Below are 4,857 nucleotides of genomic sequence, written 5' to 3'. Positions count from 1 at the left end.
CTTGTCCCCACACCTCTGCTGACGAATTTAATAAGATGGTTGAAATAGCTATACGATTCTTGGTCTAAATGCTGTATGGCTTTCATTTAGGTCAGCTAAAAGTAAAACTGATGCTAGTTTTTGAGGTGTGAATGGAGAGAAATGTAAGAATACAGTGGCTATGATGCAATATAATGTGACACAAACAGCATTTGTTGTGCTACACTTAGGGAAAACTGGCTTGGCACAAGTGAACTACAGACATTCTACTGAAAAAATGTGGGTAGGTTTGGTTATGCATTACAACTTTAACCTTCAAATGGACCTCGTTTCCTGTTTATTAATCTGGTCTTTGGGGTCAATATGACCCCAAAATTGAAAGCATAATTGTGGAAAAAATATACATTTTCAATAATACAAATAATATATCATTTTTTTTGTTTACTTCTCATCTATGCATTAATACTGTGTTTTGGGAGATTTGAAGGACTTTTGTACCCATTTACCACAAAAATCTGCAACAACACAATTAGCTAGCACATGAAATATCATTTTTTTATGAAAAAATCACTTAAATTATTATCAAAATTTAATTTAAATTGTTTCTGGATATTCATCTAGGTGTTAGAAGTAGAATGCTGCCATCTGTTGGTTAATGAAAAACCTAAGGGGATTACAGTTTAAGCAGTAAATTGTTTTGACCAGCAGAGGGCCATTGAAAGCCATTCATTTTACTGGATGTGGTCAACTACTAATAAATGCCACATAAGTCACACCTAAAGGAAAAAAAAACAGATTCAGACTTTAGTTGCATATTATTGAACATTTTAATGAATCAAGTGTAAAAAAAATAGAATAATTAACTTTAGAATGTAAACAAAATAAAAAAAAGTGTAAATAACCAACAGCAATATCTAGACATGAACAGAAGTAAAAGTGGACAACAAATTATTTTTGTACAATCACATTCTTAACATTGAACATAAAAGCAATAACAAACTACCAAAAATTTCTAAAATACATGGTGTAAAACACATGATAAAGTAATCATTCCACGCACTTCTGGCAAAAGAACACTGTGTGAGCAGCACAAATGGCTCTTTTGCAGATCACGCACTGCTTGTCAGTTTTTGCATCTTTAGCCCGTGGACAAACCTGACACCTTGTTCGCTTTGGTTGTGGTTCAGTGGAGGGCCCTGGAGCATTGGAAGAATCCCATTGTCGTTTTAGGATTGATGCAGATGCTGGTGCACGAGGCAGGTGTTGCCGTCGCTCCATAAGAGGGGACACCAGAGCTTTGCCCAGCTGCTCGAGAAAGATCCTCCTTGCGTGCTCTTCCCTCTCTCCCAAGATGGATTGATTTCTCTCCACACCACGAAGGCATTTATGGCCGAGACATCAAGGATGGTAGAGAAGACAACCATTGGCCAACGATTAGTCTTACGCTTGCAGCTGTAACTTGCAACCATCTGTAATATTGCAAACACACACATATATCAGTAAATCTGCTGGCAAAAGAAATACCACTCACTATCAAAATAATGCATCAAATCATGAAATTTGTAAATACCTTGTCAAGGTTGTCAACTCCGCCTTTACAGCGGTTGTAGTCCAAGATGACCTCTGGCTTCCTGTCCTCCCGGTCACTGATTTTTGCATCCTTGTGACAGGTGCTCATGAGCAGCACATTTCTATGCCTTTTGGGGCAATATGAGACAAGACTGTGCGTCTCCGTGAATGCAAAAAGAGAGGAATGCACAGCTCTGTCTCTCGTTGTCAAAAGTGCTGATGGGAGTTCCGGCTTGTTTCTGCGAACAGTTCCGACCATGGTCATTTTCCTTTTCAGGAGCTCCTGTCCAAGGGCATAGGAAGTGAAGAAATTGTCACACGTAACAGTGTGTCCCTGGAGTCCAGTGGTCAAATCAAGGACCACACGCATGCCTTGATTTCTCTCAGGTGGTCCATCACGAGGCTTGCCGGTGTAAATCTGCATGCTCCAAGCATAGCTTGTCTTGGCATCACATGCTGCCCAGATTTTGATACCGTATTTTGCCGGCTTATTAGGCATGTACTGTTTGAACATGCAACGACCTCTGAATGACACCAGGCACTCGTCCACTGTTATGTTTGGACCAGGGTTGAACATCATTGGAAGGCGCTCCACCCATGAATTCCACAGGTCCCGAATTGGTGCCAGCTTGTCATTCTCTCGTCGGGCAGGTCTTGTGGCCTTGTCATCGAAACGGATGACTCTTGAAAAAATTTTAAATTTTTCAGCGGCATGACTGCACCAAAAATCGCACGCCCAGTTTGAGCATCCCACAAACTTTCCAGGTTTTCATTTTTGGAGCGATAAACTCCTGCAAGAAGTATCAGACCGATATATGCTTCCATATCTGTCCAGTCCACATCCCTCCAGTCAGCTCCATAAACACGCCTTCCTTCAAGATTAGTCATCTCCACCAAGATGCTTTGAATGCATGATGGAAAAAATAATAAAAAACTGGACTTTATGTCCTCTACACGAGAACAAGCATACCTAGTTGGTCCAGGTGTCAACTTTATAACTTGTGCAGCTGGTGATCTCCCTGGCCTCTGTGGAGGTGGAATGGTAGACCAGGTTATTTGCCCATTTTTAGAAATTAAGGTTTGGTCTGCATCTGCCTCCTCAAAGTCATCCTCCGATTCCTGGTTATCCTCATCCTCTTCTTCAGGGGGATTGCAGTCCTCTGGCTCAGAGTCCTCAGGCTCAGAGTCTTCTAGGTTTTCATTTTCGCTGGAATCCAGCAGAAACTCACGGTCTCATGAAGAGTGTACCTCTTTGCCATGCTGCCAGCACAGAATGATCCATGTGCAGGACACCAAAGGCACTCTTTTATACCTTTTGCGTGGGAACTACTTTTTTGTTTTCAAAACACAGATGCAGCCCTTACATCTCAACATAAACTTTCTCGAAGTGGAAAAGGTTATTTGTCTTTCATCTCTGTTTGATCTCTCTCTAGCTCTTTCTAAATGTGTGTGCATGCATTAGGCCGCACACACACGTGTTCTGCATGTATGGCTGATTACCTTTGCCTAATTTGAAAATGCTTTCTGTGGCAATCATACCCCTCTCTCTATACAAAGTCTATACAAATGCTCTCTGTGGCTGTCTGTGTGTGTGTGTGTGTGTGTGTGTGTGTGTGTGTGTGTGTGTGTGTGAGTGTGTGTGTGTGTGTGAGTGTGTGTGAGAGTGTGAGTGAGAGTGTGAGTGTATGAGAGAGAGATAGCATGTGTTCGTGTCTCTGTGTTTGTCTCTGTGTGTGTTTGTCTTTGTGTGTAAGTGTCTTTTTGTGTTTGTGTGTGTGTGTGTGTGTGTGTGAGAGAGAGAGAGAGTGTGTGTGTGTGTGTGTGTGTGTGTGTGTGTGTATGTGTGTTTGTGCATGCATTAGGTCTCACCCCTTTATATCTTTTTTTCTGCATTTGTGACTGATTTTATTTGCCAAATTCTATACAAATGCTCTCTGTGGCAGTCATACCTGTGTGTGTTTAGGTGTGTGTATTTCTGTGTGTGTTTGTGTGAGCATGTGTTTTCCACATTGAATTTGTGCTCAAGTACCAGGCCTTCATTTCGGTGTGAAAATTTTCAGATTTATGTTGCATTTATTGTTTTTTTTTTTGACAAATTGAAAAAAAAAATTACATTTTTTGCATTTCCCATTCATTTTCAATTGGGGTCATATTGACCCCAAAGACCAGATTAATAAAAAAATTTTTTGCATACCTTCAGAACGACCGAATCAATCCCAGTTTTTTTGTGGATGTATAGCTAGACAATTCAGGAAAAGTCACAAAATTTTAATCCTCTGAGATTAAGGGAACCCTTTTTTTTAACTAATGAAATGTCCATTGGGGTCATATATACCCCAAGGTCCAATTGAGGGTTAAGTTTGCTATTCTCAAACACTGGTAGCTACATACATGTGAGAGGTGGAAAAATATTGGGCTGCAAGTCTTCTATCCTATTAAAGGAGGCCTATGGAACGGAGATGAAATATGATCCCAATGAAACAGGACAGTACAGAGTATTTAGAACTTCCTCTGTATGTCTTTGATAGGAAGACAAAAAAAATCAGGAACAAAGTGAATTTGTAACAAATCAAAGATGCAGACAGGAGTGCAGATGGAAGGTAAATTGCATTGTTAATATTTTATAGTGTTATGCATATTTCTGTATTGTGATTGTGAGTGTTGGAGAGAAAGACAGGATAAAAGGGAAAAATAATGATTTTTTTCTTCTTCTGCATTTCAAAAGCTTAAGTTTCAAAAGTAAGCAAAAACATCTGGGGCATGACCTATCGGTCAGCATACGTAAGATGGGGTAGCAGTTTGACTCTATGCCATTGTTAGTAGGTAAACAACTCAATCTCATGGTAAAGCATAACTATTTTATGAGGTAGCGATTTCATATAAATTCATACAAATTCATTCAATTTGAAATTCATTCAAATTCATTGATTTGTACAGATTCGTATGAATTATATTAAAAAAAAGTAAGCATGAAGGTCCACCCCTAATCCCAACCATAAAATGAACCATCAGTTGGGCATTAGCAGATCGTACGAATGAAACTGTAGAAATTCATGTGAAATGGCCAACAAATCGCCAAAAAATAATAAATAGTTTCCCGTAAATAGTTACGAATTACCATGAGAGTGTGTTGGAAGTAAAAGTAAGTAAAAGTAGTGACACTACTACCTTAAATATGTTTAGCATATTTTAAAGGTGCAGTCATATTTATCATTGCTCAGCAAAATTTTTGCGGGCGGAATCATTCCAATAAAAATCAAAACATGTCCTCCAATCAATACGACCATATAGGTCACTTCCCTGAAATAC

General features: G+C 39.4%; 1 pseudogene; it reads right to left on the bottom strand.

Moving 5' to 3' along the window:
• Window positions 1–749: 749 nt before the first annotated feature.
• Window positions 750–2,807, bottom strand: LOC137028390 (piggyBac transposable element-derived protein 4-like; annotated as a pseudogene).
• Window positions 2,808–4,857: the final 2,050 nt, after the last annotated feature.

The sequence above is a fragment of the Chanodichthys erythropterus genome, chromosome 10 (assembly GCF_024489055.1).
Source record: "Chanodichthys erythropterus isolate Z2021 chromosome 10, ASM2448905v1, whole genome shotgun sequence".
NCBI classification, from domain to species: Eukaryota; Metazoa; Chordata; class Actinopteri; order Cypriniformes; family Xenocyprididae; genus Chanodichthys; species Chanodichthys erythropterus.
This window is presented reverse-complemented; position numbering and strand designations above follow the sequence as displayed.